The sequence below is a fragment of the Chenopodium album genome, chromosome 10 (assembly GCF_948465745.1).
Source record: "Chenopodium album chromosome 10, dcCheAlbu1.1, whole genome shotgun sequence".
Taxonomy (NCBI): Eukaryota; Viridiplantae; Streptophyta; class Magnoliopsida; order Caryophyllales; family Amaranthaceae; genus Chenopodium; species Chenopodium album.
This window is the reverse complement of record NC_137843.1, coordinates 10,455,232-10,469,410: the sequence shown is the minus strand read 5'-3', so window position 1 is coordinate 10,469,410 and position 14,179 is coordinate 10,455,232. Positions and strand designations below refer to the sequence as shown.

General features: G+C 38.1%; 2 pseudogenes across 1 annotated transcript; both read left to right on the top strand.

The window, feature by feature from the left end:
* Positions 1-1,661: 1,661 nt before the first annotated feature.
* LOC145564780 (disease resistance protein RGA2-like) lies at positions 1,662-5,784 on the top strand (annotated as a pseudogene).
* Positions 5,785-10,140: 4,356 nt separating this feature from the next.
* LOC145562218 (cysteine desulfurase, mitochondrial pseudogene) lies at positions 10,141-12,216 on the top strand (annotated as a pseudogene). Its single transcript, XR_014094297.1, has 2 exons — positions 10,141-10,428; positions 10,542-12,216. The product of XR_014094297.1 is annotated as a cysteine desulfurase, mitochondrial pseudogene (transcript).
* Positions 12,217-14,179: the final 1,963 nt, after the last annotated feature.

The window sequence follows — 14,179 nt, the reverse complement described above, 5'->3', positions numbered from 1 at the left end:
ATGAGCTTTGCTAAACGCTGCTGCCAATGTCGGTAAGCTTTTCCTTGTAAGATACCTTTTAAAATCAGAATCAACCAATCCATTGATTAAAGCCATCACAGCTATTTCCTGTTGCAATTTTGGAATGGTGTTTGCCTCATTGTTAAATCGCCTGATATAATCCCTCAAAGATTCATCCGGTTTCTGCTCCACGGCCATCAATTCTCCAGAGGTTCTCTGCCTCACACTGTTACTGACATATTGACCCACAAACATCTCAGTCAATCTTTCAAAGCTATCTACTGACCCAACCTCAAGGTTGTTAAACCAATCGGCTGCAGCCCCAATCATGGTTGTTGGAAAGACTTTGCACCAGACTGCGTCCGAGTTAGTGTACAGCATCATGTGCCCCTCATAGGACGTTATGAATCTTGCCGGATCCCCTCTTCCATCATACCTACAAGTCGGCATTTTCACCTTTTCCATTGGCTGATCCAAGATGTGTTGGGCAAATGGAGATGCCCTAAACTGCACCACTGTGCGCATTGCTTGCCCCTCTACCTGCGAACTTCTCTGCTGCTGAGTTCTGGTACTCACAACGTGACTTGAGGATTGTTCAACCCGTCGTGATGTTGTATGCGATCTTACCGGCGACTCATGTCAGGGTCTCCTCGACGAGTTCTCCAACTGATTGTGTTGTTCCTCCTGGTGACGGTGTGATGCTCCTCTATCGGCCTGAGCAGCCTCTCTTTCAGCCCGTGCCGCCTCAGCCTCTTTTCTCTTCCTACTCATTGCACTCATCACCCTTGCGGCCGTTTCCAACTCATCTGGAGTGAATGCCGCCATAGGATCCTCTGCCTCCCCTCCTCCTGCAGGGGAAGTTATCGGCACGTGAAACTGATTACCCTCTAGGGTATGGGTTTCATCTACTACTTCCACCTGGGGTTGTTCTACTGGTATTCCATTGTTTCCGGCCATGGTTATCGTTGTTATATGTATGTTTTGTGTGAGGTTCTTAGGCGATAGAAGTGATCAACTAGTCCCCTCCTTCTAGCGCCAAATTGTTTCTGTCTGATCCTGATTTCCCCAAGAATTCGGACCTGAGATCCTGATACTCCTATCGGCAAGCTGAGAACCTACACAATGAGAAAAAGTTAGCTAACCCCGGGGTGGTCCGGGGATAACCACTCCGATGATAAAGTCAGAAGGTGTTTAAGAGAGAAGAAGATAAGTAAGAGAGAGAAAGTAGAGAGAGAGAGAGATAGTGTAATTAATGCCCTCATTAATGAAGTCTTACCTACTATTTATAATGATCTACCTTGACAGGTGGCTCTCATCCATGCAGAGCCTTCTGTGCCAAGTGTCGAGCTTCTGCTGCCACGTGTTGAATTCCGACAAGCCGACATGTCTTCTTTCTGGAACATATCCGCATCCTCTCATAACTGTTTAGAGCCTGGTCACGTGCCTTCACAAGATATCGGTCATACTCAGATATCATCCCATACAGTAGTAAAATGAAAGATGTCTCCAATCTTTACATAAAGTAATTTTGTTTTAATTACCCACTTGGCCAGTGTATCATTAACAGTAGTGGTATCATTAACAAAGTCACATCTTGCATTTCAAACACTCACAAAAATATTTGGTAAGAGAAAACTACTTACAATTACAAAGAGAGAAATATGGCTGAAGCAGTATTGTTTGGCATTGCACAAGAAGTCCTGAAGAGTTTGGGATCTGAGGCCCTTGCAGAGATTGCCTCGGCTTGGGGCTTCAAGTCTCGGCTCGATAAGCTCAAGGATACCATCAACACCCTTAAGGATGTGCTGTTGGATGCTGAAGCGAGGCAAGCTGACAATCTCCCTGATAGCCATGTTGTTCGTGGTTAGCTTCAGAGGCTTACCACTGTTGTCTATGAAGCTGATGACTTGTTCGATGAGTTCCACACTATAGCATCCCGCAAGCAGCTCTTGGGTGGAAACAAAGTGACTCGAGAGGTACAAAATTTCTTATCCCGCTACAATCAGATGATATTTACCTTCCGTGTTTCCAAAAAGATTAAATCGATTCGGGAAAAGCTTGCTGATATAGTCAGTGATGGTACACGGTTTAACTTTGTACCCTGCTCTCATGAGGGAGGAAGAGTAATGAATAGAACTATGAGAGTTCAGACAGATTCTTATGTTCATGTTGAAGAAGTTATTGGTAGAGATGATGATAAGAAACTCATCTTAGGTGTGCTGCTTGCTTCATCTTCCACTGGCGTCGAGCACGAGCAGAGAGAAGAGATGCTTCCTGTCATCCCAATTGTGGGAATGGGTGGCATGGGGAAGACCACTTTAGCTCAACTTATATATAACGATCCTCAAGTTAAGGAGTACTTTGAGATGAGATTATGGGTCTGTGTTTCAGAGGACTTTGATATTCAGGAAATCACTAAGAAGATCCTCAGGTCTGCAACCAACACAGAGATACCGGAGTTAGATATGGAACAGCTACAAGGTCGATTGCGGGGAATTTTGGGTGATAAAAAATACTTTCTTGTCCTAGATGATGTGTGTGTTGTATTTAGTCTTCAACAAGTAAGTTTTTGTGGGAGCATTGTCCCACATGGAAAGAATATGAAAGGTTGGTCTTGTTTATTAACTAGTGTGTACTATGTGTATTATGATTTGTAAGCCTTTTTGTGTGGGCTTGATCATGGGCTTGTTAGTAGATGATTGGTAGTATATTTATCAGAATATTTACTAATCATAGACTAGCACTTTGGCACGCGCGCGACGGTTAATTAATTATGACTAACATGTGCCTATTAATTATGCTGTGTTTTCATTCTTAGAAATAGGATAATCCTGGGGGTAAATTAGCGTAGGAATTCCCATCAGCATCGTAGTGGGGACTAATATTATCCTAAGGACAGAGATTAATCTTGTCCTATTTTGTTTTTATTATTAATTGTAATTAGTTTTCTAATTTTCTGTAATTATATATTTCTAACAGTGTGGAATAATAATCGTGAGAAATGGCTCAAGCTAAGAGCTTATTTGAAGGTTGGTAGAAAGGGAAGTAAAATCGTGGTAACTACTCGATCAAGTGAGGTGGCTGAAATAATGAGCACTTTTCCTCCTCATGAATTACAAGGTCTATCAGAGGAAAGGTCTTGGGAATTATTTAAAAAGACGGCATACAATGAAGAATCTCAACAAAATCCACGATTAGTAGAGGTAGGCAAGGAGATTGTCGAGAAGTGTGGGAGACTCCCTTTGGCCATAAGAACCATAGGCAGTCTGCTTTATGGCAAGGAGGAGAGGAAGTGGTTGTCAATCAAGGATGTAAGTCTTGCAAAAATACCTGAGAGCCAAAGTGATATTATGAGTATTCTTAAGCTCAGCTACCATCACCTATGGTCGCCATTGAAAAATTGTTTCGCTTATTGCTCTTTGTTTCCAAAAGACACTGAATTGGACAAAGAATTGTTAATAGATCTTTGGATGGCAGAGGGTTTCATTATTCCAGAATTCAATGAAAACCAAAGTATAGATGAAGCTGCAGAGAACTATTTTCAAACTTTGCTACAAAGGGGCTTTTTTCAAGATATAACCAGAAATGAATGAGGGGCTATTACAAGCTGCAAAATGCACGACTTAATGCATGATCTTGCTCAAGAAGTGGCTAGAGTCAAGTGCAAGGTTGGAATGTTTGCAGAAAGTGATTTTGATGACAAAATCCTCCACTTGTTCTTAGCTTATCGTTTGATCTCGTTATGGAAAATTCCAACTAACATGCTTAATTTGAAGCTGCTGCGTACGTTTCTTTTGCCTGAGCAATCAAGTGATGGGTCTCCCTTAAGCAAATCAGTTTGCCGACAGTTAATGAGAAGATTTAGTTGCTTGCGGGTGTTGGATCTACATCACCTAGACCTTAAGAGTTTGCCCAGTTCAATTGGTAAGCTTATTCACTTGAGATTCCTCAATTTATCAAGAACAGATATTGAAAAACTCCCTGAAACTATCACAAACCTTCAGAATTTGGAAACACTTAATCTAAATTGTTGTTCTCAGCTTAGAACACTACCTAAAGATATTAGAAAACTTGCTAAGTTGAGGAGGCTTGATGTGGCTAAATGTGACAATTTGAATCACATGCCATCAGGGTTAGCAAGATTTATATTGCTGAATAGGCTTCCTTTTTTTATAGTAAATTATGAGCATTCTGCAGAGTTATGGAACAAGCCCAACAGTACGGCTAAATTGAGTGATCTAAAGGAACTCAATAACTTGAGAGGTGAGCTGTGCATAAAGATATGCAGAGATTTTGATATGAACATGCTACAAGAAGCAATGGAAGATGACCTGACTAAGAAACGGGCTGATTAAATTGACAATAAGCTTTCAAGAAACATTCCACATTCTAAAAGAAGCAGATAAATATTGTAATCATGATGAAGCTGTGCTGGAGGGCCTCAAACCGCATTCTAGTTTAAGGAGTCTGTGTTTTGAAAACTACAAGGGTCAGAAGCTCCCAAGCTGGGCAAGGAAAGGTGATTTGTGTATTAGTCTTCCAAATTTGGTTGAAATTGTACTCTATGAATGTAGTTGTCAACAGGTCCCTTTATTTAGTCAACTGCGTTTCTTGAAGCATCTTAGACTTATGTGTATGGATAGTGTTGAGTATATGGAGGATGGTGTATGTGACAATTCCTCATCATCATCAAAATCGCAAGGGATGAAAACTCCATTCTTCCCATCTCTTGAAGTACTGTGGTTGTATAAAATGAAAAATCTGAAAGGATGGTGGAAAGGACTCGGAGTAGAAGCACTTGGGAGTACAAATGATTCGGTAAATACATCGTCATCTGAATTAGTTGGGGCAGGCAAACAATATGATCATTCCATACAATTTTGTAATCTCTCAAAATTGTTTATAGAAAAATGTCCAGAAATGAAATTCCTGCCACTTTGTCCAAAAGTGGAGGTTTTGAATCTAAAAGCCTCCAATGAGAGGCTCTCAGTATTGAAGATTGCAATAATAACCGCATCTTGTTCTGGTTCGGGAAGGGCTGATTTGAAGTTGAAGGAGCTGAGGATCGATAATGTGGAAGACCAACTTATGCCCCTCCCTAAACAATGTCTGAACCAGCTTTCTTCGCTAGCTGTCCACAACGATCACAAGCTGGTGAACACTAAAAGTCTCATAGAAACGTTTGCAACTCTGTCTTATTCACTCCGACGTTTGAGTTTCTGCGAATGTAATAACTTGAGAAGCATATCTCAAGGCCTAGAACATCTAACTGTATTGGAAAATTTGCCATTTAGGAGTTGTTCAGAGCTTGATCTATTATCAGTAAATGAACTACAAACGCCAAGTGGAGAGGGAGATGAAGATGGCAGAAAGATGATGCCATGGAAAGCCTTCAAAACTAATCTTCGCTCTTTGGTTTTGGATGGACTTCCTAAAATGGTGGGTCTTCCGAGTGGTCTTCAACATTTGACGAACCTCCGTTATCTGGAACTAACAAGTAATGAAGAACTGAGGGAAATACCGGAATGGATAAGCTGTATGTGCTCTCTTGAAGATTTTTCATTGTATAACTGTCCCAAATTGACATATCTACCAGAAGCCCTTCGCAAGATCACCTCCCTAAATAAACTCACTATCGGAGGATGTCCAGGGTTGAGAAAAAGATGTCAACGTCCAAATGGTCTTGATTGCCACAAGTTTCAGCATGTCCCTATTGCTATTGTGAGAGACGAATGGGATTTTTCTTGTGATGGTTTTTTTTTAGTTGCATCTATTTCATCATAACATAAACATTTTAAATTGGTTGTATTACTTTTCTTTTTAGTTAATAAACTCTTTCTATTCATCTCATATTATGTGGGTCCATAGGTTTATTTTCTCTATCTTTTTCATGTCTCATCTCGAAAAATGCTTAAAAGTCCGCAATTTGCAAAGTGAGAAGTTATCTTTTTTAAATACTGTATGCTACTTAATTGTTTATCACTTAGATTTGATTTCTTGCCGGAGAACTTTGCAATGTTCGTATATTTAAAAATTATGTTTAAGAAAATTTGAGTTTTAACACCAAAAAAAACATCAAAGTGATTTTTAACACTATTAACAAAATAAATTATTTTAACACCACTGATTTTTTTTTTTTAAAAAAAAAAATAGATTTTACCTCTACTTAATAGTTTCCGTCCGAAATTTAGTTAAGTCTAGTCCATTATGCCACGTGTCGCCATATTATTGGTTTAAAAAAAGAAAAATAAAAAAATCCCTAAAACTAACCCCTCCACCCTACCCTTATCGCCGGCTAGCAGTCGCCACCACTGCCCCCCTCCGACACCCACGTTCCTAGCCCCAGCCACTGGAAACTCCGCCCCCTCCCTTTCTCCCATCCCAAAACCGACAGCCCCTCCCCAACAGGCACCAAAAACTGCTAGCCATGTTTCAAACCCACCATAAACGACTGTTAGCGATCAAAATTGACCATGGCCTAAGTGGTCAATTTCGTCTATAAGTCGTTCAATTTCTTCTGGTAGGTAGCTTAAAGTCCCGAAATATCATCTGGTAGGTGGCTTAGAGCCTCGGAAATTTCATCCGGTAGGAACCTTAGAGCCCCGAAAATTTAATCTGATAGGCACCTTAGAGCCCTGGAATTTTCATCCAATAGTTAGCTTAGAGGCCCAGAAATCCCTACTTTATAAAAAGTAGAAAATGACTCTTATGAATAGTGAACGAACTATTATGCCCTTCAAAATATTTATTTACCTTTTTACCCTTATCGTTAATTCTTTCTAATCCTTCCTACACTTTTTCCTGCCACACGTTACATTTCCTTACTCGTTAATTAGTTAGAGCTTTCTTTCTTCTCCATCTCTGTTCATCTTCTCCATTGAAGTATGGTTACTCTTGAGCATTTTTTTAAACTTTTTCTCTCATCTCCATCTCCATCTCCATTGAGGCATTGAAGTACGGGATACTCTTGAGCTTTTTCAATTTACCACGGCAGTTAAAAATGAAGCGGCGTCACAATTATGTTAGAGGTCCGGTTTATTTAAGAAGACCTAGCTATAACACCTAAAATAACGGAGGGTCTTCCATCCATAGCAGATGCAAATTGGTCTTTAGTTACTCAAACCTCCATATATATCCTACCTACGTTAGAAGTTAGAGTCTTCAATTATTACTCATTTGTTTAATAAGTTTCCAATTGGTCATATCTTTATAATATTATTATGCTATTTAATAATTTTAAGTTTTACCCCTACTATTGTAGTACGAATCATAGTGAGCATTCACATTTTTTGTGTAAAGATTGAGGTTATTATCAACAAGTTTCCAGTTGCTATTAATTACAAACTATAGTAGGTATTACCAAAATTAAGTGGTTTTGTTAGAGCTCATTTGCAATTGTATAATCCTCATGTATTGACTTAATTTTTGGGGTTCATTGGACATTAACAAGTTTTTGGTTTATGGTTGGACTAGACTTGGTGGGTGGATGTCCTATGGGCTGCTTTAATAATACAGAGTACATTTGAAAATTTTAAGTAGAATCCTTCTAGGTATTAATTTTATTTCTGTGTGAATTTATATGCTATAATATACTACATATCACAATACTATGCTAAGAGAGATTTCATTTGTGTTTGAAACGTAGACCAACCTAATGCATATAAATAAAAAATTATGAGGACTTGATTCTTGATTCTTTGTTCGGCGAAATTTTCTTTAAAATACTTTATGTGTGAGTGAGTGTGGCTTTCGGCTTGATTCCTTTGTTATATTTTCAATTTTGATAGTTTGTTAATTGTTTGCTACTTTGGTCAATATTAAATTGGTCAAATCCGCAAAAATGTTGGCACTACTATAGCGGTTAAGCAAGGATTGTTCCCCAAAGATATTCTCAAGCTATCACTCAACAAGTTCTCAAGAATTATGCTACCTCTTGCTATAGCAATTTTAGTTTTGAGAGGAAATGACTTTAAATTGAGGAGAGTAGGAGACAATCTAAGGATAAGAAAGATTAGAGATATAAATATTAGTTAATTCTGAATAGATAAAAAAAAAATGTAGTAGATAATTAAGTTCTATGTAACTATAATGCGGCCTCAAGTTGCTAAGTTTTTGAATCCTCATAAGTATTATCCTGGAAGGGATGGCTTGAGATTTTATATGTGAATGAAAGCATACATGAATAAGAGTTGGATGAAGTCAGAGTTGCCTGGAATGTCGCTGAAAATGTTAGCCTAATGTTCACAAGGCTACAATTCTGATCTATATCACTCACAACATTTTCTCTATGTTGTCATATAATCAAAAGTAATAATTGACCGACAATAAAGATGATAATTGATAAATGTGAAAAAGCTTTTCATATGCTCAATGGAGGCCATATTTAATTTATTACACAACATCTTATGTTATCAATATGTCATAGGAAGCTTAAAATACTACTTAAAAATAATTTACAATAATTATTCCCATTAATGAAAAACAATAATAATCGTCCACAACTAAAGTACTCGTTGTTTCTAAATCCACCCAAACACTGCCAGATTTTAGCTACACTTGTGATAATTATGTACACATGTGATAAATGGATATTGTCATTCCTAAACACAAGTTGAAATAAACTAACTCGAAACGGCTAGCCACCCCGCGCGCAACGCGCGTGTTGGCTGCCCTAGTTTCTTAAAAATATGTTCATAATGCAATTTTTTTACCTTCTGTTAATCTTTTAGAGAAAATCTTCCATCAATATCATAAATCAATATTAACAGTTTAACACTGTATTAAAGAAGGATGAAAGTAGTTGTAAAAAAAATGAAAATGCATACTTAATGATGATTAGAATAATTTTTGAGTCGAAACTCTTCAAAGAGTATAGTTAATTAAAAGGGTAAGATTGGAAATATATTTTTCCATAAAAAAGTTCTTTTGTTCTACGGAGTACATTTGAAATTTTTTATCATGGAGGCGAATGCACCATGCTCTGTGCATCTGATTTTCTTTAAAAAAAAAAAAGGCGGAATGAATATATAATTGTTCAGTAAAGAACATATAGTTGTTTTGTAAATAATATATAGTTATTTTATAAAGAACATCAAATATGATTGTTTTGTAATAAACATATAATTGTTTTGTAAAGAACATATAACTATTTTGTTAAAAAAAACATCCAGCTTTATGTTCTTTGTATATATTTAAAGAACATCCGTAATATTAATAAAGAGCATGATAATATAATGTAATGAATATTATTTTTATTCAATAATAATAATAATAAAAAAAACATAATAGTATTTTTTAAAGAACATCTAGCTTTTCAATCTTTAAATGAATTATTTAACCCATAGATGAAGAGTTTTGGTAATTATCATTTGTTTGAATTTTTTAGAGAGGAATAAAAATTTTAGAGAGAGAAATAGAAAATTTATAGAGAAAAAGAAATTCTTCTAATAGAAGACTATGGCTGAGCATTTAGATTGAGTTTCGTGGTGTTTTTAATCATTGTTTGTTAATGGAGTGATTTTTAATGAATTGAAGGTGAATATGTGGATTTGTTAATCAAAGATTGAAGGTAATTTTGAATGAAATTTTGTATTTATTTTTCTTTAATTGTGTTACTTTAGATTTGAATTAGAATATTTTGTAATCATAAAATTCATTGTTTATTTTCTTTTTAAAATTTGATGAATCTGAATATAGATGTTGAATTTGAGAATAATGTGACAAAGGTTGAAGATGACGTTCTTTATAAGATAGTGTTATGTTCATTTCTTTAATTTTTACAATTCTATAATATGTTCTTTTCACCTTAACTAAAATGTTCTTCTTAGAAGGTGGCTAGGAGAGGAGATAAGGTCAGTTACTGATTCCTCTAGTGAACCCTTCCTAGAAGGTGGCACATAGGTTTTGGGTTTACAGCTTAGCCTTTGTAAGTTGTAATTTTTCACCTTTTTGGTAAAAAAATCTTTATTTGCCAAAAAAAAAAATGTTCTTTTTATTTAGCTAAATGTTTTTTACATCTATATACAATGTTCTTTTTGTGCTTTTTTTGGGAGCGGATGTACAATATGCACCATGCTTATTGTACATCCGCCTCTACAAACCACTAATTGACTTACATTTAGGTGATTAAAGTAAAAAATGTTTGATTTGTAGGGTTGGGTGGCATCCTCATCAAACTCGTGGTCACATTTCCTTCCTCTCACCACATCTCCCCAACAGTCGGTGTTTCCTTCCAAATCCCTCCCTTAAACCCCTCTCATCCTCATTTCTCTAATTCTCTCCATTTTCTCAACCCTACTATTATTCTTCCATTAATCAAAGGAAATTCCATTTTATCATTTTATCTCAATTACTTCCCAATTAACCCAATTTCAAAACCCTAATTTTACTTTCTCTCTCTTCTCTTTGCAATCCCCATTTCTCGCCCAGGTACTCTACAATCCAATTTCCTGGATTTCTGTTCTTCATTTGTTTGAGATTCAATTGATTTTGAATTCCTGTTTTTCAATTTTATTTTGAGATTTCTCCTTTTCATTTCACAGAATGACTTTCTCGAAGCATCTAATCTCCAAACTCCGCAACCTCCAACCCATCTCTCAAACCCTAATCCGCCCCTTCTCCACCGCCGCCGCCGCCGCCACCGTCGATACACCGTCGGAAGACTCACCCATCTCCATGAAAGGGGTCAAAATCTCCGGCCGCCCACTCTACCTTGACATGCAAGCAACCTCTCCGGTTGACCCACGTGTCCTCGACGCCATGCTCCCCTTCTACATCTCCCAATACGGCAACCCCCATAGTCGGACCCACCTCTACGGGTGGGAATCCGAAGCTGCCGTTGAAACTGCACGCTCCCAAGTCGCGCGTCTAATCAACGCGTCACCCAAGGAAATCATCTTCACCTCCGGCGCAACCGAGTCCAACAATATATCCGTTAAAGGGCTTATGCACTTTCACCGGACAACCAAGCGCCACGTCATCACTACTCAGACGGAGCACAAGTGTGTGTTGGATTCGTGCCGTCATCTCCAGCAAGAGGGGTATGAGGTTACTTATCTTCCTGTTGAGAAAGATGGGCTTATTGATTTGGGTAAGCTGAGGGATGCGATTCGGCCCGATACTGGGTTGGTTTCGATCATGATGGTGAATAATGAGATTGGAGTGATTCAACCTGTTGATGAGATTGGGAAGATTTGTAAGGAGTTTAATGTTGCGTTTCATACGGATGCGGCGCAGGCGTTGGGGAAGGTGCCGATTGATGTGGAGAAAATGAATGTGAGTTTGATGAGTTTGAGTGGGCATAAGATTTATGGGCCTAAAGGGGTTGGGGCATTGTATATTCGGAGGAGGCCTCGGGTTCGGGTTGAGCCGCAGATGAATGGGGGTGGGCAGGAGAGGGGGATTAGGAGTGGGACTGTGCCGACTCCGTTGGTTGTCGGTTTCGGGGCTGCTTGTGATGTGGCGTTGAGGGAGATGGAGTATGATGGGAAGAGGGCGAAAGTGTTGCAGGAGAGGTTGTTGAAGGGGATTAGAGATAAGGTGGATGCTGTGGTTGTGAATGGTAGTGCTGAGAGGCGGTACCCGGGGAATTTGAACTTGTCGTTTAGGTTTGTTGAAGGGGAGAGCTTGTTGATGGGGTTGAAGGAGGTGGCGGTTTCGAGTGGGAGTGCTTGTACTAGTGCTAGTTTGGAGCCTAGTTATGTGTTGAGGGCGCTTGGGGTGGATGAGGAGATGGCTCATACCTCGATTAGGTTCGGGATTGGGAGGTTTACCACGGAGGAAGAGGTTGATAAGGCGGTCGAGTTGACTGTGAGACAGGTTCAAAAGTTGAGGGAGATGAGCCCTCTTTATGAAATGTATCAGCAAGGGATTGATATTAAGAGCATTCAATGGTCTCAACACTAAGCTTTCTTGGGTTTGATCAATTGATTGGCTGAATGTGGGCATCTGTAATGTAGACATCCTGTATATTAGAAGAGCAGCTCAGAGCGCGAGTTCAGCTGTCTAACAACAGGTTTATCTCTTATACCAATTCGAGCTTTGAATTGCTTTATAGACTTATTTTGAGTATGTATCAACTATATGAGCCAGGATTGTTGAGAGCTGATTGTCTTTAAACCAAACATTACCTAGGCTTATAATAGTATGTAAATTACTCTACGAGAAATCTTTTTGAACTTTGCAATGGTAATAAATGGCACGTGTTTGTTACATCTATTTTTCAAGTTCTCGTTATGTGTTGCCTTCTTTGAATATTGTGGTTTTGTTGCTTGTAATAATTGAACTAGTATGGTTTGCCTGACAATGATAGGAGCTCGTGTAGGTTCGAATTGCTTAAATGCTACTCAGATACAGTGCTTAGTGTTCATCATATTTAGTTTATTACTGCTCTGTATCTCAAGTAGAGTTGGGAAACATTCTTAATCTGAGTACTGCAGTCCTTTACTACAATACTTGTTAAAACAGAAGTAGACATCACTCTGACTAGTCCAATGAACCAGAACTTTTGGTTTCAATTGTCTGAAGTAGACATCACTACATCAGATAAATTGTCTGGAGTTCAATTTCACACCATTCTGTAAAGTTTAATTCAGTCAATGGTCCTATATTCCTGGTCGATACTGACTAGTCCAATGAATCAGAACTTTTGGTTTCCTTGTTTGTCATCTGGATATAGCCTTTGCTTGTACTCGTTTTTGTAGTCATCAACTCCCATGGTCATTGGGTTGATCCGTGATTATTTGTGCCTGTAGGCTGAGAATCATAATGTCACATTAGAATCAGTGTGTATACATCATACATGTATCAATATGTCGGTAATAACTCTTTTATGGTTTGTTGGATGGTACTAAATACAGTAACACAGATGGTATATGATGATTATGATTCCAATTTTAAGTATTGTTCTGTGAAATTATAATTGGTATTTGTTAAGAGGGGGAGTTTGGTTTGCAAAATAATATGATCTTTATTTTATGTGAAACCAAACACCCCATTAGCTAGGCTGCATAATATTAGGGCCTTGTAGTAGCTATAAGCCTCTAGGACACTAGGAGAAATGAAGGAAAGCAGCAGAAGCCTACTTTAGCATGAGTCATCGCAAGGTTTCTGCAATGGGCCCTGGGGTGATGGAGGGGTAATGAGCTTAGGTCCTTTTGAGCTTCTCGTCAGGCTTAGTCATCCCATCACAAGAAACCATTGCAGGGAAAAATCAGAAAAAAGCTAGATAGGATCATATGCTTGCATTATGAGACCAATTATCTACAAGGTGGGGGCTAATTCATTATCATCACTAGGTGTTATCTAACCAAAGATGAGAAGAAAAGCTAATATGTTGTTGATTTCATGCAAGTGGTTTAAGTATAGCTTACTAGAAAGGAAAAAAGGAACACTATGTGCAAAGTTGATGACTACAAACAATGAATTTCCCCATGGTTTTGGGTTTGCTGATAGGGCTTCTATTTTCACTGCCTTTTGCTCCGGCCACATCCTGACAACTAATTTTATATACTCTGTAGTAAGAAAGTTACCAGACTTGACACTAGGCTAGTACTGACCTAACCTGAACAGAAATTACTTACTGAAGTCTGTAAAATAATCAACGAATTTGACTAGTCTAGTTATGGTAATCTATCTCCTACCCAGTAAAATTCTTTATTTAAAGTCAGGGTTAAACAATTGATTGTAAAGTACTCGTACTAGTTATAATGTACCCTGCTGTTGCTGAATAATTATTGGGCCCGGATCTTTTAACTTGGTTATGAACTTGCAGATGAGACTATAGGTCTATAGTTGGGTTAATTCCAAATCAGAGCAATAGAGGCAAAATTTAGAATCTTTGGGGTGTAAAACTCTAGTTTGAATTGGAGCAAGATTGAGTACATGGAATGTAGTTTTAGCAAATGAGGTGGTCAAGTGAGGATATAGTAACATTGGATGTTAAGGAGGTGCCCGTAAGAAAGTTATTTATGTACCTTGGGTTGATTTTTGAGATAGTATTGAAATTGTTAAAAATATAGCCCGTTGGCTCAAATGAAGAGCAACAAATGGGGTATTGTGTGGTTGTAGCATATCTTTGAAGTTAAAGGGAAATTTTTATATGGATTAGGATGTTGGGTGCTCAGGATGGATCATATTAAAAATATAAAGTAGCAAAGGTGTGTATGTTGAGATGGATATG